Genomic DNA, 23,767 nt, shown 5'->3' on the forward strand with positions numbered 1-23,767 from the left:
AATATGGAAAACTCAAGAGGAGAAAAAAGACCTATTGATTTTACCCATAATTTTGCTAACCATGTTTTTTTCTTCCTGATGTTCTAAAATTTCTATTTTTATTTTATTTTATTTTTTATTTTTTAATATGCTTTATTGATTATGCTTACAGTTGTCCCAACTTCTCTTCCCTTTGTTCCCCTCCACCCAGTGACCCCCTTCCCTCTAGTTGTCCGCCACCCTTAGTCCATACCCATTGGTTGTGCATATAGTTCTTCTCAACATCTTCTTGTCTACTCCACTCCCTCCCACTATGCTTCTTATTTTCTGCATCATCTCCCTCCCTTCCCCCTCCCTGCTAACCTCCCCCCAATATTTTCCCCACACTTATAATTCTTTTTCCACTCTCGTTGCCTACTTAGTTTGCCTTTGTTTTGGTTCCCTAGCTTCTGTTGTTGGTTGTTGTAATACAGTTTTGATTTTAATGTTCATAGTTTTGATCCTCCTCTTCTAAACAAGTCCCTTTAACATCTCATATAACAGTATTTTGGAGCTAATGAACTCCTTCAGTTTTACTTTGTCCTGGAAGCACTTTCTCTGCCCTTCTATTCTGAAGGACAGTTTTGCTGGATAGAGCAATCATGGTTGTAGGTTTTTGCTTTGCATTACTTTAAATATTTCTTGCCAGTCCCTTCTTGCCTGCAGAGTTTCTTTTGAGAAATCAGCTGATAGTCTTATTGAGACCCGTTTGTATATAATTCTCTTCTCTCTTGCTGCTTTTAAGATTCTCTCTTTATCCTTAATTTTTGACATTTTGATTATAATGTGTCTTGGAGTGGTTCTCCCTGGGTCCAGTTTTTTGGAACTCTCTGTGCTTCCTGGACCTGTAAGTCTATTTCCTTCCCCAAGGTAGGGTAGTTCTGTTTCATTATTTTTTCACATAATTTTTCAATTTCTAGTTCTTCTTCTTCACCTCTGGCAACCCTATAATTTGGATGTTCACTCACTTATAGTTGTCTCAGAGGTTTCTGAGTTTCTTCTCATTTTCCTTACTTTTTGTTTCCTCTTTCAGCACTAGTTGACTGTTTGTTCCTTCCCTATGTTCTGATTTGTTGATTTTATCCCTGGTTTTACTTCCCTCACCACTAGTTTTATATGTGTTTTCATTTATTTCAGCAGGACCAGCCTTCATTCCTTCCCCATCTTGATTAAGTCCCACTGTTAGTTCTGTAAGCTGCCTATAACTGTAGCTCTCAACTGAACCTCAGAAAGATTATCTATCTGTTTGTCTGTTAATTCATGTATTTGCTTTCTGGTCAGCTGCACCATCTGGATCTCTATCATTATCCCTGCCATCTTGACAGGTTTGTTTACCTTTCCTTCTTGGGCACTGCTGTCACATCTCCTATGCTATCCAGTGCAGAGCCCTGAGCACTCGTCATTACTGGGCGACCCTTCTCACCACACTGTGGTGCTTTGTTTGAGGGCAGGGGTCCAAGATGGATTCCTGCTGTTTACTCTCCACTGAGAGACTGGGAGCCTCCTCATCCGTCCCCATGCCCTCTGGGCCTCTCAGTCTGAGGTAATGGGGGTCTGCCCTCTCCAGCGTTGGAATCATGAGCTGATGGGTTTGGCCTGCAGCCGGGGGTGCTCCCCAGGCACTTCTCACCTCCCCTTACCGCTGTCCCACTGTCCCGCCGCCGTTCACACTGCTGCCGCTTCCACCAACACAGCTGGACCTCTCTGCTCTGGCTTCATTCCTCCTACCCATCCGGATGAGCACCACTTGTTTATAACTTCATATGTTGGGCTTTCATGTAGCTATAGTTTCTGGAACTTCTTTTTATTTCTGTTTTTGCGGTAGTTGTAGTCCTTCTTAGTTGTAGAGGGAGATGGAATGTGTCAGTCTAGGCCTCCATCTTGGCCAGAAATCTTCCAATCTCTTTTTTAAAGCACCTATCATAATTCCACCCTCTCCCCATACTGGCTTTACCTACACTCCTCCGAATGTACCACTATTCTCTCCCTGAAAATCACACACACACTTCTCTCTCTCTTGAAATTCTATTCCCCCTTCACTAACCTTTTGAAGCCTCCTTGTTTTTTAAGGAAGAGCTTGTATCTCCAAGTTTTTGAAATCCTCTTTGAACTATAGATCCCTAAAGATTTTTTAATATCACCATTTTGTTCCCTTATTATAGCAGTTTTCATACTCTAGTTATATGCTTATAAAAGTACCAAACACTCCAGACCATAATAAATACGAGGAAAAGGGCTTTGACTCTTTCATTTTATATGGCCTTAACTGAATACAATCCAATATATTATGTGAATGCTTTCTGAATTAATGAATGAACATTCTAAAATTGAAGTTCTCTTATTTTTACCATAAAGCTGTTTCCTAGGTGTGGAGGTGTGTTAAGGATGGGAAAAGGCAAATAATTCAGGGGATATGCAAAAATCTCTTAAACAATCACCTAGGGGCTTTGAATCAGCCTAATATGAGTCATACCTTATGAGTGTTGAATCAGCACTGAACTAAGAATAGGAAGGTCTGTATTCTACTCATGGCCTTAGCACTCTCTAGTTATATGATCCTGAGATAGGCACTTAACTCATGTTCACAAACTAAAAAATGAAGGAGTTAAAAGAAATGACATATACTATATTTTAAAGATTATTTTCCAGGAACTTTAAAAACTGAACCTAGGACTTTAAAGAAAATTTGTCTCATTCAAGTTCATTGTGGCTCATTCTTTTATAGAAATAGGTATTTCCAGATCAGCAGTGGTACAATGAGCAATGATCCTAGTGTCAGCTCTGGCCAGGTAGCTCAGTTGTTTAGGGCATCAACCTGATATGCCAAGGTTGTAGGTTTAATCCCTAGTCAGAGCACATATAGGAAGCAGCCAATGAATGAATAAATAAGTGGAACAACAAATTGATCTCTCTCTGTCTCTCTCCCCCTTGTCCTTTCTCTAAAATCAATTTTAAAAAGTCACCATAGATTTAAATGACTATTGTAATAGAACAGATAATCAAGTTTGATGTTTCTGACTATTGTAATATAACAGATAATCAAGTTTGATGTTTCTTTTGAAAAATGAGAGCATCAATATTTCATCATGTTCTAAAATAAATATGTGAAATAGTATTCCCAGGGCTTCTCAATAGCCCAATTTATTTTTTTAAAGATTTTATTTATTTTTAGAGAGAAAGGAAGGGAGGTGGAAAGAGAGGGATAAAAACATCAATGTATGGTTGCCTCTCGCACATCCCCAACTGGGGACCTGGCCTGCAACTCTGGCATATGCCCCAACTGGGAATCAAACCTGTGATCCTTTGATTTGCAGGCTGGCACTCAATCCACTGAGCCAATCAAGCCAGGTCTCAAAAACTTAATTAAAACTGTATTATATTTTACCAACACTTGACTTAATTAGGGCTTAATAAGTGTAAATAATTATTGTTTAAAAAGTCAGCTGTACATGTTCACAGATTTCTGAATGAAGGCATCCAGATATTTATAAACATTTTACAGTTCAAAGTACCAAGTCATCTTGTTCTAATTTAATGAATAAAGTTCTAATGTAATTTCCAAGAAAGACTTTATATTTTTTTACTTCAGACCATAATTATGGGGTTAGAGAAATACCAGACTGAAAGAAGATTGGGTGGGTTTTAAGTTTTCATTGTATTAACTAATACAATGTAAATTACTGTTGACTTGACTGAACATGTAATTGGAGATTAAATTCTTTAAAGTGTTATGCTGAGAGGACACCCTCTCACACAGTGGTTGAGAGATGTATTGAACATCTATGTGTCAGGTTAAGTGCTTTACAAATGCTATTTTATTATCATTGAATTCTTAAAACAGCATTGGATTATAAAGATATATAATAATATTGACATTTATGGGTGAGGACAATGAAGCTCAGAACAGTCAGTACAAGTTGAGATTTTACCTTAGTTGTTTGATTCAAAGGCTATGCTCTCTTAACAGCACACTGCCATCACCAAATTAAATGTAGCCTAAACGGCAGCATTGGTCCTGGGCCTCAAGAGGGAATTAATATGAGGGATGATATAAGCAGAGCACCAGGAAAGTCACAAGGCAACATGAACTGCATCCTAGCGCAACACTTCTCAAATTTTAACAAGCAGATGAATCATATGAGGATGTTGTTAATTGTAGAGTGTGATACAGTAGTTTGGGCTGGGGCCTGAGATCCTGCTATTCTAACAACTCCCCAGTGATGGCAATGTTGCCCATCCAGAAACCACACTTTAGTAGTCAAGAGCTAATGCCCAATGACTAATTCAGCACCATGGACAGTGGAACAGGTGCGCTACCACCATCACCTCTGACATTTCATTCAAATCTCTTAATATCTTTTGTGGTTGGATTGTGGTAACAAAACACATAGATGAAAATTTTTTCAAAAAATTACTTCTTGGATTTCTATCAGTTATGTGGCGATCCTTCCCTTCATACAGGTACAAATCTGTCTGGAGAAGAGAACTGGGCTTTAGAAAGGGTGGAGGGTGCTCTGTTTGCATTTTTAAAAGTTATGCTGCCAGTACTCCTTGGGTAAAAAGAATTTAATCAAGTTTATTATCAATTAAGGAAGTTAATATAGAATTCATAAAATATTTAAGTAATATTACCAGCCTCAATATTATAAAATGTGTACTTTAGAAGGATAGGATTCTAACTTGCACATTTGATGAACAGAAATTAGCAACATTGTTTTGCTGCTAAATCTACTGAACTATTAGTCAACTGTATATAATAAGAGAGAAGAAATTTAAATGTATCAAAGCACTAATCAAAATCAGAGTGAAATAAAAATGGCTCTAATAATTTATTTTAAAATGTGTTTTTGCTGCCTTTTTCTTTCTCCTGTATTTGTTTCACTAAATTCTATATTTTAAGGATAAAATCAAGCAGATCATTTTCCTTGGTTGACATTGTTCTTATTTACCCCTACTTTGAAACTGCAACTATGGCTGCCAGCAGAGATACCTCTGGGGCTTTAAGACTATCAATCTATTTCACAGCTGAAGCAAAGTAATTCAGATAACATTTTGGAAAAACAATTGGACTTGTTTTCCTTTGAATATATTTTTATTTTCTCAAGTCTGGTCATTCTATGGCCTACACTTATAGTAGAAGAAAATGGGTATAATTTCACATAAATTTTCTAGTAGGCCTTTCCTTAGCCTTGTTACATGATCCACTTAAGAATACTTACTGTTTTTTATTCCAATGTATGTTTTCAAAATTAATTCACTAAAAATCTGTTGCCATCCATTAGGTTTACATTTATAGTATACCAAGAATGAAAATATTGATCTTCGTATTTCAACATTTTTCTCAAATTAATTCTTGATCCCAGAGGAAGAGCCTTCTTTTTTTACTGTGTAAATAGAATGAAAGCAAGTTGTGTATGTGTGTGTGTGTGTGTAACTACATGTTGAGGAGCTATGTCACAGGTAAAGAATCTTACATGTATTATCATTCAATTTCCACAAAAACACTTTGAAATGGGTACTTAGTTTCTACTTAAGGGATGGAAGAAATAAGGTTCGAAGTCCCCCTGTAAGTAGGTAATTGAGCCTAAATCACAGGGAAGAGTGCTCTCTTTCCACTACATGCTCTTATAAGATGGTTTTGTTCTAATGGAAATGGACACATCTCAGAAGGATACAGCAAAAAGTATTATGTGTGAAGTGTAGTGCAACTTGATGGTGAGAAGTCCCATCCATTAATTTAAAAGTGGATATGGAGCTAAACTCAAAATCTATTACTGGCATGGCATATTCACTGGGATTTTTTTTCAGATGAAGAGATACTGGCCATTAGCAGAGACTAAATAATTTACATGAGCTTGTCTTGAACACTCAATTCCAGAAAAGAATTTATAACTAATATATCAGGAGTTGCTAAGATTACTGAACTGTAGGTAATCCTCTATTTCAAAGACATGTTACCCTAGTCTTTTCTGAGACTAACCATTATTTTTTAAAGAAATGTAAATAAATTTTTTTGTGGTCTTATATATATAGTTCTCTTTTCCGCTCCTTTTGTGACTGAATCATTGAAATCTAAGTTCAAAAATAAGGAATCATCAATATCTGTGGCCATTAGAATGTGCTAAGTCTTTCTTTCATCAGTCTCTCTGTGAGGCAGTCTCAGTCATTCAATGTCTAAAATGATTAGATGACCATTTTAAATATTTTGCTGATTGTCTTAGATAAGACATCTTGCTTAATGATTTCTAAGGACACTAAGCCTGTTCCTCATTCCCTGGGAAGCTAGTGATCATAACCTGGAGGTGTCCACTGTCAGAAACTTTATAGGAAAGGTGGCTTCAGGGTTTTTCTTTATAAAACGAAGAGGTTACAACCAGAAGCAAGGCCTGGTAGAATCATACACCTTTGATGGGGTGCATGGACAACTACGTAAGAAAACCAAACAGAGCTGAGCAGGTGGCTGTGAGCTAAAGTGTACTAGATGCAGGTGGGGTAAAAATAACACTCTAGATGCTTCATAACAGTGATTCACTTCTCCACCTCCTCCCCAATCCCTTTAGTTGTTTTTTTTTTTTAATTTTTGATTGTGAAATTTTTACTAAAAGTGCCAAATCTCCAAATTTTTCTCATCAATTGTACCACAAGCAACCCGTTTCTATAGTCTCTTATCTGATTTCCAATATTTTTTTTAGATGTGAAAAGTTTCACATGGAATTCTCTTTCTTTCTTCCTCTCTCTCTCCCTCTCCACCTTTCTCTCATACACTTTCCACCTCCAGACACAAACTCCTCCTGAAAAATGAGTTCAGCAGACGACATACTGAAATACTACACAATACACTGCACCAGAATGCTATACTTGCCTTCTAGGCCAGCGATTTCCAGCCTATTTCACCGCACAGCACACATAAGCTAATTACTAAAATTCTGTGGCAAAAAAAGTTGGTATAATTTTGATTCATTTACACTAGATAGCTATTGTTGTTGTTGGCTGTTGTCTTTTTTTTTTTTTTTTTTTTAATTTGACAGTCTAGGGGGAAAGAGGTCAGTGGCCCTGACTAAAGAATCCGGTATCTCATGTTTTAAAAATGTCTTGTGGCACAACAGTTGAAAATCGCTGTTCTAGTCCATCAGCTAAAATACATTCAGGAGACACATGGGCACACCCCACTTCCAAACGCTGGGAGCTGGAAGCTGCTGTGCACTGATGTGCTGTGGGTTGTGGTTAGAATGGCCGTATTCCAGATTTACACGAAACTTTATTTGCTGAATTGACTTGTATATATACAATCATCACTTCGCTCTCTGTCCAGTTTGGAGGTAACCGTCCTATTGCTTTACTCTGTGAATAGAGCACAGCCTCCACGCATTGGATATTTAGGGGAAAGGAGGAGTAACCTGTATCTCTCCTTGGCTTTGAGGTTTGGAATGCAACCTCAGCATTGTTCATCGTAGCTCTCAGCGATCCACTCCATCCTCCTCTTCCCTACCGCTCGCTCGAAGTCCATTTTCAGGACAGACCCTCGGTTGATCTGTCGGGCGCTCCAGAGCAACGTAGACACAGCGGCCGTTCGCGGTGTCGCTCGGAGCTGCTTTGGCTCAGCTCGCACAGCGCCCGCGCAGCCCGCCAGGGGGACCCCGGCCCACCCAGCGGCATCTGATGAGAAAGACTCCGAGGGGTGTGGAGCCGAAGCACCAGCTCCAGGAAAACCGGATTCGGCCGGGACTCCGCTACTGCTCTGGGGACGGGCGGGGTCCGGATCTCCGGCTCAGCGACCCGGGGTTCCACGGTGGGTGTGTCCCTTTCCGTCCTCCGGCCTCCCAGCCCTGAGAACTCCTGCAAGCGAGTACTTTATTTCCAAACATAGGTCCTGTCTGGGTGATCCTGGGTCTGCAAGTGCAACTTTGTGGCTGGGGCGCGGGTCTGGGGGCGGGGGTCCCGGAGGGGGGAGGAGCAGATCTTGTCTGCGCCTTCCACCGGGAGGCGGGCCGCCAGAGTGGAGGCGGTAGGGCTTGGGGAGTTCCCACGGGTCGTGGGCGGCGGTGAGATTGGCTCACACCCAGGCGGCAGCCTTGTGGTTACGCTCAGGGAGGCCCGCCTCCAACCCACACCCACACCCGGGCCCCCGCCCCCGCCCCCGCCTTGTAGGTACTTAGGGAGTGAGGTTTCGTTGGGATCCATCTGGAACCGAGCAGAAAACTTTTCCCTTCCCCATCCTCGGGTCCCTTTTGTCTTTCTTGGCGAAGGCGACGCCTGAGCTGCGAGTCCCTGTCCCCGGCCCAGCGCGCCCCGCCTGGTGACCATAGAGGGCAGGAGTGCTCGGATTCTTAGCTCCCCATGACTGCGGCCAGTGGCCCCGCGACTCCTGGGGATCACAGGCAGCGGGGTGCCCTCCCCTCAGTGACCAACGCCGCCTCGCCGGTGCGGAAGTAGCAACGTCCCCCTGCCCGCGGTCCCGCACCCCTAGCCACCCGCCCCCTCGCCTGACGGCGGCTGCCCGCGGCTACGGAGATTCCTGCTGACGCCCCCGACCCCAGCGTCGCCTCCTTTGCTCGTCTCAGGAGGCACCAGACGTCCCAGCAGCTCCTGGAGTGAGAGCTCGGAGAGGCGACTCTACCTCCCAAGTCCCCGACCTCAGGAAGGTGAGGGGGAAGGAAAGGGTGCTATCGGTGTGAGGAGGTGGGTGGGCAACCAATGCAGCCGAAACGAGGCGCTTCTCCACCGCCCCCTTGCCCCTGCTTCAGCCTCCAGAGTTAGGGTAAACACTGTCTCCTGAAGTTTGGGAAATAAACCAAGTCCACCATCAGCTCCGGACTCCCCAGTCCCTGGAGCGCAAGACAAGGCGTGTGGAGCGGTCTCCGAGATCCCGGAGCCCTGGCGCGCCTGGCTGGGTTTCTCCAAGCTACACCCTCCTTTGTTTCCGTTCCAGAGAGTCAGCATTCTCTGTAAAAATGTTCACAGCGTTAATTTATAGTAGTGCTTGGCAGGAGTAGAGTGTGCTCAGGGGTTGCTAAAGCATTATCTGTATGTGGTAGTATATACATAGGCAAAATGGAGAGACAAAGCAATTATTTGCCAAATTCAGCATTATTCTTTTCCCTACATAGTCTGTCCTTAAGAGAAAGGACTGAAGGTTTGCAAATTTGCTTCATTAATCATTCTTTTGCTATAATTAATTGTTCAAGCCAGCGTTTCATATTGTGTGGTTGTAAGCTCTCTACTGTGTATTTTCTGCCCTTAGATTTACATTGAAAATTGTTTGTGTGTGTGTGTGTGTGTGTGTGTGTGTAATAAAAAAATTCATTGTTCAGTACCAGGCATTGGTAATATCAGAAAGTCATATGCTTCATGTCTATGTAATTTACTAATTGTAGTCAATCCTGGTACACCTCAGTCTGGTGTACGTAAGAAATAAGCATATTGAACTAGTGTCTCTCCCCTACTTTGTTTTTTCTTCTGAAGACCCTCAAAAGTAGTTGTGGACAATTGTATGTATTGAAAACATTTCAAGAGTCAACAACTGTTCTTATTTGTCATTAAGAATATTAACCTCTTTCGGTTTTGCAGTCAAACCAAGTTCTGAGGTACACGTTTTGTAGTGCTTTATACAGAAACATTACCAACTCCTATAAAAGCTCTTTGCTTTGGTGGTTTCTCATGCCTTGCATTATGGTAATACTTATTATATAAAATGAACTTCTATTTATTATTTGGCTACTGATACTAGAATATATTAACATTTTGTGAAAGTAGTCTAAATTTTGAAACTTCTTAAACCTTACTTTATTTTTCTGCTACTGTTTACCCGTTCTGAAGCATCGGCTTGTAGTTTCATGCTTTTCAAACAGCTTAAGTAAAGAGAAAGTGTCCTTCTAAACAAAATATTTCCACTAAGTGGAAACTATAGTAAATGCTTTAGCAATTTAATGTTATGGGTTTTTTTTTTTTTTCCTCTTAAAAATATATTCTGAGGTGTTAGGAATGATTTTCTCTAAGGAAATCCTAAATAGCCCATAACTGTGAGATGATTTAGCTATAATTTGTAATCCTGGTTATATATAGTTTTGTATCCTAGGCTAGGGAAGCTCTGTGCAAGATAGTCGTTGTGTGGGATGTCTCTGTGTGCAATTTCCAGGCAGTTGGCACAGGAAGGTTTTACCTGTTGCTTTTGTGTCAGGTCTAGGTAAATGCATGTAGAATCCCAAAGACACCCGTAATCAGAACGGCTTCTGTAGGAAAGAGCATTGTGAAGAAGAGTGGTTGTTCTTGTGATTTTAACTCAGAGACATTTTTACTGAAGATTTTGAGTGCTCCAAGAGTTAGATTATGATATTTGGACTTGTGTACTTTCAAAATTTTGACAGCAACCATCAGACAAAGGAAGGTAACTTCAGATTTATAGGGGGAGTAAATCTGAACTGTTTGTTTAAATGTTCTCATTCTCACAGTGACTCTCCACTTATAGGAAAAGAAATTCATCTTTAGCTTAGGAAAATAGATAAGAACAAAGATTAAAAGCAGATGGCACTTTTTATATTTCTGAAGCAAAATAAGTAGAAGAAAAAAGTCTTCATGGAAATGCATATTACTTACCAAATAGAATGTAGAGTTTAAAAGAAGAGGCAGTTTAAAAATAAATTGCATTTAATGTTACTCTCCCTAAATAAGAGACAGCACAAGGAGTCTTCATCAAACAAGACACAATTAGGATAAACTTGTGTAGAGATGAAATATATGAATTGCAGTTTTATCCAGTATATTCATTTCAGGGCCTAAGGTCTGTTTGGTCTGCTAAGGTGTGACATGTCCCCAAGCACTGAGAGAGCACAGATGAACACTTGTAGTGTCATGCTCACTGCCGGAGGGCAAGGTACCTTCTCTTTGGGAGCTTACAGGCTGCTGGAGAGGGGACTGGACAGTGTGCCTGGGATCACTGAGGACCTGGGGTGGTTCTTGAGCATGAGGGGTTGCCAAAGGCATTGGATGGGGAATTGGAAAAAACAAGTTGTCATCCTGACCAAGCCATCGATGAAGTGGCCCTGAATGCATTCCTTAGCTTTTCTGGGACTCTGCCCTCATTGACAGATCAAAGCCTTTAAACTGTGATCCTCTTTTTAAAATACTGCATGATGAGTCCTAGAGGAATTAAGGAGAGGGAGAAATCAGAATGTAGTGTGTGGGGAGGTTGCCATTAGTAGAACTTGGGTTAGGGAATGGCATAGGGAATGGGTAATATGATAATAGGAGGTAAGGAGGTCAGACCTGGGGCATCTGGTCCATCATTGATTGTCTGTGTTCACAATACACAGTAAAATAAATACCATGTCCACTTAGTACTTGATGGTTTTCGGTGAATTTTCACAAGTAATGGCAATTGATTTTCATAACAACCCAAGAATTAATTAGAGCAGAAAGGTGATGAAACCAGGACTAATAATGCTAAGTTCACTTGTACAAGCAAGTTCCAGTTCCTTTCTATAGGATTTGTAGACATGAGAAGCTAGAAAGGACATGCTTTGAAAACCTTGTGTAAATGGGAGAGCCGGATAAGGTTGTTGTCAGATTTTAGTGGAGGTTTGAATTTCTGAGTAAAAATTTAGGTTACATTCTGAAGAGAAGAGTCTCCAATCACAAGATAGAGACCTGAGAGGTCTTGAGTTCTGATTGTTATTGATGTTTAATCCAATAAGTCCTATCTGTTCTTCCTCTCAGCTCACCTCCCTCTCCTTCCCCAGCCAGCATTCTGGAGATTTCATTATTACAGAGTCATGGATAAGACTCTTCCAGGGGCTTTCAGTGCAACTGGTAAAAGGAAATTCTCATATAGAGGTGTGGATTCTTGGACCATTGTGCTGTGAATTAATGTGGTATGTTCCAGATGCAAGATGTGCTTTGAACTTTGTTGCCAAAGGTGAAATTACACAGAAGTCACAGGAATTGCACAGCAAGGTGAGAAGATGTGGAACTGTATATTCCTTCCTGCAGTGTTCTTGTCATCTGCTCAAAGCATTAGGTGTACCAAGTGGGACAAGCCCCCTCCCCCACCACTGCACCCTGTGTTCCTGTGGAAGGGAGTTGGTCAGTCTTATCTGGTTATACATTCGAGGAATCTATATTTAATGAGGCTAAGCAAAGAGGAAGATTTATCAGCTCACATGACTGGAAAGTCCAAAGGGGGACTTTGCTTCAGTCATAACTGGAGACACACAAATTTGTCAGTCTTCTTTCTCTCTCTCCCTACTTCTCAGCTCTCATTCTCAATGCATTTCATTCTGAGGCCCTTTCCATGTGCCGAGAAAGATGATTATCAATAGTTCCAAGCCTGTTTCTCTGGGCTTTAGATCCATAAGGAATAAGAGGTTTTGTTACTTCTAGGTCTTATTTCTAGAAATCGCCTAGAAGTGCTCGGATTGGCCCTGCTTTGATGGTCATTGAATTAGTCCCTTTGTCCAGCAGAGAGGAGTACCATGATGGTCTTAGGCTGGATTATGTGGCCACCACTGTGCGTATGTGATGCCAGTGGTGGTGTGGAGTGGGGGAGGCTGTTAGGGGCAGATGATGGACAGTTTTGCCCAGTCACAGAAACGTGTGGTCCTCCCAAGCTAACGATGCTGCCTATCAAAAACAACTTGTCTGCTGCTATTAAAGAGAATTGTCCCCTCCTTTTTTGTGACAGTTGCTTACACTGTGATATCAAGTTTGCACAGGGAGACAATTCAGATGCCATGCAAATTCCAGAATTGGGACCCTCTTCCCAGCCAAGGCAAAGCCAGGTGATGAAATGATGCCCTTCATGTCCAGATGTTGCCAACAGGACTGTGTTTTACAGAATATTATTGTATGAGGAGCTCACCACTTATCAATATCTGTGCACTTTTAACAAATGCCCTGTGCCTTATTTCCAGCCTAGGAATTTCATTTCCAGAAGCCTTGGTCATCTAGAGGTCATGAGTTCGGAGACTCCTAATTTGGGCATTATACATCAGTGAAAGTTTGAACAGGGAAGTGAAGTGATGAACACAGAACCATTGTTTATATAAATTCATTGGGTTTGTGGGAGATGAGCAGAGGGGAGGCAGCAGACTCAGAATAGGGTTATCACTTAGGAGCATAAGGTAATGGGGCCCAAATTAGACCACTGGCATATGTGAATGACATTATGAAAGTCTGGTGAGATTGTATGTCAGGATGAAGGAGCATCTGTGTTAACAGAAGCATTTCTGTGATGAAATGGATCAAGAGGGACTAAACCAAGTAGATAGGCTGGACCAGTAGGTGAAATGGCTGTGTCTTGTGGATAGGTTCCTGGCAACCAGATTGTGTAGAAAGTAGGCATGTGGTCACCAAGAGTCCCAGGGACAAAACCTTTGTATGTGTAGCATTGACATTTATTGACCTACCTAATTGCTAGGTCCCATGTTACATGTTGTCAGTTCATTATATTAAATCTCGTAATAATCCTCTAAGATGAAAAAACTGAAAATTAGAGAGGTAACTAACTTTCTCAAGGTTACGTGGTCATTAAATGGTACAATTGAGAGTCAAACCATGGCAGTCAGAAACAAAAACCTGTGCTTTAAGACACTGTGCAGCATTACCTCTCAAGCCCAAGGTCAGAATCCAGGATAACAGGCCAAATTAAGGGACAGGTAGGACATGGTGCCTTCTAATAGGCAACCAGAATGCCAGAAGTTCAGGTCAGACAGACAGGATGGAATAGCGGTTATCGGGGTGAGGGTGCAGAGCAGCCATGATCAGAGACAAACTGCATGGGAATGCCAGGTAAAACTAGATTCTTGGTTTGGGGTTTGGGATGTAGCAAGGAAAGTGGGTGGGATTGGTTTCAGGAACAGGTGGGCAGTTCAGTAGAACAACAAGGGCTTCGCTGTCGACCTGAGAACAAGACCTCTACCATCTGCTCTGGCTTCAAATACTCGTCCTAGTATAAGTCACTAAGAATATGGAATGGACAACTGACTCCTCATGGGGAGACTGGGTTCTATTAGTAGCCAGTCACTGTTAAGGAAAAAATAGCTAGCATTTGTAGAATGTCTGCCATGCACCTTAGATACATAATCCATAATCTCACCAAATCTTCATGAGAGTCTTAAGACCGGAAATGTTAGGGCTTTTTTTTTTTTTTTTTTAAGCCAAAAAATGGAAGCTTAGAGAGGTTAAGTTTCTTGCTTAAGCTTCTGGAGCTAGACCAGAAGATTAAGGAGTAGTCATGGATACCCAGATCTTTCTGAATCTAGACCTCTTCTTGAGTCTTCAGAGAGTCATCCTGGTCCTGACAGAGCAAACCGAGTTTCAAATCTGGGCCACAGAAATGGGGAAGTCAGCAGAGGCCTATGTTTGTGAAGGGAGACTGTGAGTTAACTTGTAGACGTCTGAATATGATATGAGATGAAAGAAGGTCATCTGAAGACAATTGTCCCGCAGAATTACATCTGACTTTGGCGCAAAACCTAATAATCTAGTAGGCTTTTTTCCTCCAGTAGAGGATCTTTATCATTATGCAGGCTATATACGTCAGCAAGTCAGATGTTTGGAAGACTTAATTTTAGTCGCTGATTTCAGTGGAAGAGTAGGGACCTCTGCCAGCTTCCATGGCCTGGATTTACCTTTGTATGTACAGGTACATATAATAATTAAGAGACAGAGAGAGAGAGAGAGAGAGAGAGAGAGAGAGAAGCACTAACACATACTGAATGTGTTATAATGGTATTTACTAATGGAACATCATATAACTCCCCAACAAATGCAAGGTCAAATTTCTATCTGCTTAGACGTATGACTGGATGTAGGTCTTCACTATGTGCAGTGGACTGTGTGTATATGTGATAAGAGGAAGGGGAATGAGAAGATATGTGAAAAATCATATTTGAGAAATATTTGTTAGAACGCATAGCCTATTTGGGGAGGTAAACAACCATGCATGAAACTTTTAAAACAACGCAATGGGATAATATGATTTTTAGAGTTGGAAGGATCCTTTAGAGAGTACTTGAGATTACAGTGCTTTCAAGCATTATGAAATACAAATGTAATAGTAGCAGCTGAATATAAGTGTTATGGAGGCTAAAAGAAGTGGAACCCTCTGAAACCTGGAAGGTTTCCAGGAGGAGGAGGTGAGTTCTGTTGAATATGTATGGACAGAGAGAAAAAAGGAGGGCATTCCAGGAAAGACTAAGAATTTGACAACAGTGTGATGATAGGGGGGTGGTGGTGGTGGGGACTGGAAAGGGAAGGTATAAGGGGGATAAATGGTAATGAAAAAAATGCAATAAAAATAAATTGGAAAAAAAAAGCAAGCAAACAAAATATTTATCAATGTCCTCCACCCAGAGACTACCAGGAAATTACATGTAGTCAAACAGGGTTTGCTACTCATTGTGGTGAGTGAAAATGTATTCCATAGAGAAAAATGGGGCATGTCAGTAAGAGGGTGTTAGAAATTAGTTATTACGGGATTTGGGCTTTTGTTAAGTGCTTTGGGAGAGAGTTTAAAGAAGCAGGGCTTTGCTCTGGATTGGAGCAAGGATAATACTATAATTTTGTATCTTACTAAATCTTACCTAGAAGGAGTCAAGACTAGAGAAACTAACGCTATAATCAGCAAAGAAGCAGCAGCCTCTCATTAGCCAGATTAGAGGGATATTGGTCATTTTGGGGGTTGGACAATGTTCGTGTTTTTGTTCAAATATGAGTACATAGTGGTCTTGCTTCTGTCCTGATCCATGGTGGTTGCAAAGTGTGCTTGTCTGGTGTGGGTGTTCTGTGGTGTCGTTTCTATCTAACAAGAGAACATCAGGACGTAGCTGTGAGTGCCAGGCGAGCTCCCACGTGTCAGGAGCTACTCTGCTCTTTCATAAACTGGAAATGGTACACTAGAGTGTATCTTATTCCATGCACCAACCAAGAATTCCATTACAATAGGATCTTGTTAGTAATGTTTCTCTGGGGGTTAGTGAGGTGATTCTTTTTCCTTCTATTCTAATAATTTATTTAACAATTTTTACATGGCCACTGTTTACCAGGTACTGTGTTAGATTCTGGGGATATCAGGGTGACAGCAATCTCAAAAATCTCACAATCTGCCTGCAAACCAAATGTCGCTGGTTCAATTCCCAGTCAGGGCACATGACTAGGTTGCACGTCAGGTCCCCAGTTGGGGGCGTGAGTGACAGGCAACCACACAGTGATGTTTCTCTCCCTCTCTTTCTCCTTTCCCCTCTCTCTAAAAATAAATAAATAAACAAACAAATAAATAAATTATTTTTTAAAAAAAGAATCTCACAATCTAATGAAATGGCCAGATATAAACCAGTGATCACAACACATTGAAATAAAGCTGGTAGAGATAACAGAATAGGTAAAGAATGTTAGAGTCTCTTGGAATAAAAGTAATGCTGAGCAGGAGCAGGTTCTTCTGCAAATAGTGAGCTAATCACAAAGGTGCTGATAGGTTGGCAGCTGCTGTTCCTTTTTGTGAATCAGCATCTTTGGGCTGAAATGCAGGGCGAATTAAAAAAAAAAAAAAACTTCAGTACTGATTTTGGCATAGAAGAGGCACAAATTCTCACTCAGTGAACATACACGTGCAAGTATTTGTAATATACTAGAGTTAGCATTTCTGAAGACATGTTATTATTTTTAATCATGAAAAACAATACATGCTCCCAGTAAAAACTTTGGAAAATATATTAAGTATAAAAAATCAAGGATAACATTTGCCTATAACACCTGACCCAAAGGCACCCCTAACATTTTGGCATTTTCATCCCCTTTATTTTTAATGTATTTTTCCATAGTCAATAACATATTAAAACCTATTCTGTTTGCTTAACTTCATGTCCTAAATATTTTCCAACTTCTAAGCAAGTTTTATTAATGTTTGTATAATATTTAATTGTATGGATACACCATAATTTATTAACCATTCCTTTAAAATTGGACCTTTAGGCTGTTTCCAAATATCTGTTATTATAAATGGTACTTTGATGAAATCTTTGTTCAAATTTCAGATTACTTCTTGAAACAAGATCCATGGAAAGGTAATTCCTGGGTCAAAGGTAATGAATGTCTTAAGATGCTTGATGCTTAATGCAAAACTGGTTGGTAGAATAAGGGAACTGGTGATTAACAGTACACAGAAATAACCCCTCACTGTGGGGTTATTAAATTAAAAAAAGCTACCACTCCCTGGCTGGGTGGCTTGGTTGGTTGGAGTGTCGTCCTGTACACCAAAAAGTTGTGGGTTCGATTCACAATCAGGCTCTCTAAAAATCAATAAACATGTCCTCAGGTGAGGATTTAAAAAAATATATATATCAGTTCAAAACATGTAACAGTTTATCCTCCTGACTGATTTTGTTTCTTTGTTACCAAAAACTCTTTTAGAATGTATGCTGGTAAAAGATTGTGATGAATATTTTAAAAATATGCATTTACACGTGTTCCTGAATATGCAGATGGGGGCCCATGATGGAGACAGGATTAGAATGAATTGTAATATGCAAGTCCTGGGAGGGCAGTCTGCAGCCCATAGTTCTGAGAACCTGCAAGTGGCTTGTATTAATCTTTCACATTTGAAATAAAAGTTGTTAAACATGAAAAAATATATAACAGAGGACAAGAGCCCCACTTTGTGGAGCCAACCCTCTGCCAGCCTCATGCCTGTAGCTTGGCTGTCAGCTTCTTGAAGCCATGGAAAGTTGTAACTGTTGTGCAGCAGTCCCTATGCTATCAGAAGGAGCCGTGACCTGTGGAAGGTTAGGCCCGTGTCTGTTTTACTCCTGATTATATTCCCAGCAGGTCATCCAGGACCAGGTTGTGCTAGTAGGTAGAACAGGAGGTAAGATGTGCTCTAATGTAAGATGTAGGAACAGTTGAGATTTCCCACTCCCCTCCACCCCCACAGAGGACCTCTCTCCTGTTAGTCACCAGTTCCCTCAGAACATGCAGATAATCTTGAACTTCGAACCTTCTGATTGTACTTCCTTTTCCAAGGGAGGTGGGGGCAGAACAGTGGAGAGCAGTGGGGGGAGAAATTGGGACAACTGTAATAGAACAACAATAAAAAAGAAATTACAAAAGGAAGAAAGAAAAACTGCTACATTATAATATCTAGTTTTCGTAGTGATGGACTTTGAATCACTCCACAAACAGGAGGATTTGGCTTTCATTTAAACCATGGACAGGTTTTCTTACTGTCTAAAAACATTGCTTGAGACTACAAGGGAACTATTAAACTTACCGTAACAGTCAGTTTGAGGTGGATTTTGATTGCCAGTTTTAATTTTCCACAACTGCTATTTTTCTACAAAAATAATTCACAACTAAAATAGAAATAATTTTGGTTTCCTTTGAAAAGTTGAAGGAGAATATTATGCCATTATAACTCCATTTTCTTTTGCGGATCTCAGTCTATTATTTTGCACAAAATTATTTTCATTCATTTATTCATCAAATCATTATTTAGTGAGGGTCTCTCAGCAGTTACTATTAAATGATACTAGTTAGCTGTTTTGTTAAATGTGAGGCATGTCTTACATATTGATAATATAGAAAACCATGTAGAGAAGCGTGACCTATCCATCTATTATTTGCTTTCTGATAACATGCGTAAAAGTTCTCATAACATGCATAAAATAGGAAACTCAAGCTCTGTGGGAAGGTCACTAATTAATAACTGTGCTGGCAGCTGGAAGTAGGGTAGGGAAGCAAACCAAGGTTGTGGCGGACCGTACATTCTAGTCAGGGGAGACAGACAGTAAATGAGCAAGTCAGTGTCAGTGGTGGAAGGGCCGTGAGGGAAGTGCAAGAATCTGATGTAATAGGCTGCCTGGGCTCCTCCAGTCAGCTGCTTGGCTAAGACCTCTCTGTGTTCCAGGCATTTGAACTGAGACCTTTAAAATAATAAGGAGCCAGCCTTGCATATTTGGGTGGGAAGGGGAGTAGGCTTAATTCTCAGTATAGTGGGAAACCATTAGAAGGCTTTTCTTTTGGAGCATGATGGGTGAGGTCACTTATTTAAAAGAGGAGTTGAGGTTAAGAATGCAAAGTCATACATTATTCACTGTGATGATGGTATTGGGATTGGAAGCAAAAGCAATATTAACATCCATAACTCCCTGTGTAGTTATGCTAAAAATGTGACATATGTCATGTGTGGCTGGAGTCATTCCATATACAGCATGTCTATTTTAAAGGGTTTTTAATATAAATAAAAATATTAAACAGTAATATAAATATTATCCTCTCAGTAGAATGTAAACAGGTTAGTCCACTGCAAAGTTTTTGTCATGTGAAGCTTATATTTTTAAATTGTATATTGTATGCATTCAGTAAGTGTTTGTTGAATTAATTATATTGAATCCTCTATAACGTCAGGGAAAAAATCACTGAAGCATATAAAATCACATTTAAGACAGTATTTTTATGAAAAGACCAGATAATTTCTTTGGAAAAAATTTAGATAAAATGTTAATTGTACTCTGAATATTAATAGTATTTTAAAATTATATTCCAAGTGTTAAAATTGAAATGTTGAAAATTAAAATGCACAGCTATAATTATCTTTACATATTCCCCTACCCCCACTCCCTCAATATAGGGCAAACTCTCTGGAAAATCCACGTTAGATAAAGATTTTGTTACCATAAGTTAGTCTTATCACATCTTACTTGGCACATGTGGAAATTCCTTACTTATTTTGTGAGTTTCCCAATCCTTGAACTAACCTCTATTCAGAAATCTTCTGCCAACATCTGCATGGTTAGAGCGAGGCTGAGAGTTTTGAAATAAGATAATATATAAGTCTACCCAGTCTGAGTTTAGAGAAAGGAGATGGTAGTGAATGAAATCGTGGATTAATTCACAGGAGCTTTACATTCAGAATTTGGTTAAGTGATTCCTAAGAGATATTACAAAAGGAAGACGAAGATGAAAAAGACAGCACATGCCATCTCTCTCCAGGTAACAAGGCCACCTGCATCCTGATTCTCAGTTCTACAGATGTTGCACAGGGAATTCCCTGTTCTCCTGCCCCAACTACCAAAGGATCATTGTTCATTTGGCAGGTCCTGGGGCACTCAACCCCACCTGCCATGCCATAAACCCACCCCTCCTTTCTTCAGTCTCCTGGAAGGAGTTGGGGGTGGGGGGCTATCTCTTGGCTCCCTGCCTTGTGGTTCAGGGACCTAAGCTCCTTCTCCCAGTTTTCATTGACACCACTTTTCCCCTTCTCCCTGGCCTTCATGTACTCCTGCAGCTTTAGAAGGGAAGATTCTCGATCCTGCTTCCTTTTTGATTGCTTGTAGAGCATTACTCATTCATTCATTTCTTTATTCATTCAACAAACATTTTCTGAGTAACTACTATGTACTATTTTAGGCACTGCATATATGCGTATAACAGAAAACAAAACAAAGTTTCTCTCCTTATGATCTCTATGTTCCAGCTGGAGGAGACAGATAATACACATATTAATTTGTTGTGGCAAACAATAATAAGAAAAATGAAGCAAGGATCAGGGGCAGAGAGCAACTGGGATGGGAACTAGTGAGGCATAGTCACAATAACCCCTCCAATAAGGACTGACATTGAACTGAGACCCGAATGAAGGGAGGGAAGGAATCATTAGAATGTCTGGGGAAGAGAGTACTGAGCAGTAGGAATGGTAAGTGCAGAGGCCTAGGGGAGGCAGCAGGTGAGGTAGGAGTTGACTTGGAATGTTTGAATAGCAAAGGGCCAATGTGACAAAAATAAACCAGGAGCTCATAAAGAACTTGGGACTTTATTCTGAGGAGCATGGGAAGCATCTGCTGGGATCATAACCTGCAGTGAGAGCTTTGCTGGGCCCTGTCCTCAAGGTCATTACTAGTCTCAGAAGGAGACAGGCAGTGAGTGGAGGCCTGTGTGTCTGCATTCATCACCTGCTTGATGGGCCTGAACTCTAATTCAAGGTCCTCGGAAGCCATGAAATCAAATAAAGTGACATTGATAAAGACCTTGAAGCAAGTATAGTCCATTGAATTCCAAAGCCAATGGGAGTTGTTTTACTTTGGGTGTGAACAAATTTTTGTTGTGATTTTGAAACTGTATGCATTCACAGATTGAGAATATGAGAGCCAAAAGGAGACTTTTTCATACAACAGTAAGAAATATGAGGCCTGGAGAGGCAGTTCATTTTTTCTGAAGTCCATTTCCTGAATACTAGGTGTAGATAGAGGAATTCAAATCGGGCTTTTCATCTCCTGATCTTGGTCCTTAAATAATTGAGCTGACGCGCATCTGCTAAGGAAAAGAAAACCTGGGAAATTTGGACTGAAATTAGCTACCTATTAAGAAGAACCAGGGCTGCCAGGGTCAACAACTTGGAGCATTTCCAGAAAACCTCCTTAAATATTAGCACTCTTTTGGTCAAGAGATACTGATGGAGCACTTACTATGATGTAGGCACTGGAGGTGTGTGATGCTGGGGGAAAAGCTGTGAATGGGTTGGAGAGGGAGCTTATACTCTGGTAGAGGGGGCAAAAACAGTTACATCATGAGTAATGAGTGTCATTAGTGCCGCAAAGACATACGGGTTGCTAAGAGAGAGGGTTGTGAGTCATAAGGTTAGTGACTGCTTCCCCAGGAAACGTGAGTTGAGACCAGAAACCAGAGGAGCTTGTCTGGAGAAGATGCATGCCAGAGAGAAAAATCCATGCAGGCAGGTTGAGGAAGGAAGGATGGAGTTTGGTTTTTTGAGGAACAGAAAGAAAGCCCTGTTATTGGATCACAGTGTGCGGGGGAGAGAGGGTAGGAGGAAAGGTTGTAAGCTGGGCTGGGGCCCACCATATAGTGTTTGGGAAGGGTTTCGTACTTGACCCAAAGTGCAGGCTTTCAAAAAAACAGGAAGGACGTAAACTGGTCTCCATTTACACACCAGTCCGGCAGTTTCATGGTGAAGGAGTTGGAGGAGGCAAGAATGCGTGAAGGAAGAGAAAGCAGGGCTTTCTTTAGCTTGGGTGGCGACACTGAAGATAGAAGAGAGAGAGTGAAGAGGTTTGTAAAGCAGCATCAGCAGTATTGGTAACTGATAGCGCAGGGAAATTGGGGTCCAGGACATGCCAAGATTTTAGCTTGAGCAAGAGGTTGGTGGAAGACTTTACCTAAGTTTTGTTTATGAGTTCAGTTTTGGACACATTACATTAGAGATGCCTATGAGACATCCCAAGGGAAAGAGCAAGTAGACATTTGGACAGATGGGTCTGGAGCTCAGCTGAGAAATTTGGAATGGAGACATAAACTGAGAGTCAATAGCATGTGGTTGGTTATAAAGCTGGGGAGAGGATAGAGACTGAGCAAAGAAGGTGACCTAGGAGCATACTTCGGGGATTTCCTCGTTTATGGGTGGTTAGAACAGCATGTAGAGACGGAGCAGCCCTGGAGGTGGGAGAAGAGCCAGGGGTGTGAAAGGTGTCCATGGCATTAGCAGTAAAGCTTGGCATGTGCTCCTCAATGAGCCCTTTCTGAAGATCTTGGTTCCATGTCTTTCTCCAATTAATCTACCAGTGAGACCCTGATGCAATATAGCCTTTAAATTTTGGGGTGAAATGAGACACTACTGAAAAAAAAATTTTTTTTTAATTTCATGCCATAGTTTTTGATACTGCCTAAGGACAGAATAGATGCCTGAGTCATACCTTCACAAAAAAATAATGATAGAATGGCACATCTAAAGGTCAGTGTCATCAGGCTGATTACTAATCTGTTCTTACTATCAATTCTATTGCTGCCTTCCAATTTGGTAGATCTTTATAAATTTAAAGCATTTGAGTATACTTTTTTAAAAATTGAGACAACTGATATATAACATTATATTAGTTTCAGGTGTTTCAGGTATACAGCATGATGATTTGATATATATATATATATTGCAAAATGATTACCACGATAAATATAATTAACATCCATCACCACACATATTTATTTATTTGTTTTTGTAATGAAATCTCTTAAGATGTACTCTCTTATCAATCTCAAATATACGATATGGTATCATTAACTATAGTCACTGTGCTGTACACTGCATCCTCAGGAATTATTTGTCTCATAAACTTATTTTAAAGCATTACTAAGTCATATATCATCTTTGTGATGGATGTTTTTAAAACCATGAATAGAGTTTTAAGCTATTTTCTCTTCCTGGACACTACAAGGAAAGTATATAATTTAAAAAGGAAGTGCTTGAACAGCTATCAGAAGACTCAGAGGATTACTGTGACTCTTATTATAAAAAGCATTTAGCTCATTACAATCGAAGAGAAAAAACACCTGTTCTTGAAGGTTGTATGTGATGGTGGACCCTGAGGGAGAATCAAGACTTTGTTTTTATTTCCTACAGAGAGAGACACACTGGTGAGTTGCTGGTAGTACATGAAACTAATTGCAAAAATAGACCATCATCCTTATGTGAAGTATTGCAAATTAGAGGTGATTGGCTACATTTACTTCCCATTTTCTCTAATCCTATGGTATAGCCTTTTAATTTTTTATAGTTTTTATTATATTAAATCATTAAGATTCAGAGATCATTTCATTCGTCAAAAGTAGTTATCAGAGCACTTAATAATGCTTATTATGTCCATAGTACTTTCTTTAGTTATGACTGAAAAGTATAAAATAAGAAGTCTCCTGGACTTTCAGCCGTTTGGGAGTTAGCACCACACGCACCAGAACCGGCTGCCATATGGCTGTC

General features: G+C 40.4%; 1 protein-coding gene across 1 annotated transcript in view; it reads left to right on the forward strand.

Annotated features, from left to right (window-relative positions):
* Positions 1-8,510: 8,510 nt before the first annotated feature.
* TMEM200A (transmembrane protein 200A) overlaps positions 8,511-23,767 on the forward strand; it is a 64,268-nt gene continuing 49,011 nt past the window's right edge. Inside the window, exon 1 of the mRNA XM_090280650.1 lies at positions 8,511-8,660. The gene's annotated coding sequence lies outside the window, so the exon portion shown is untranslated. The remainder of the gene's footprint in view (positions 8,661-23,767) is intronic.

Source organism: Furipterus horrens, unplaced genomic scaffold, assembly GCF_987537825.1.
Source record: "Furipterus horrens unplaced genomic scaffold, mFurHor1.1.pri manual_scaffold_6, whole genome shotgun sequence".
In the NCBI taxonomy this organism is placed as follows: domain Eukaryota; kingdom Metazoa; phylum Chordata; class Mammalia; order Chiroptera; family Furipteridae; genus Furipterus; species Furipterus horrens.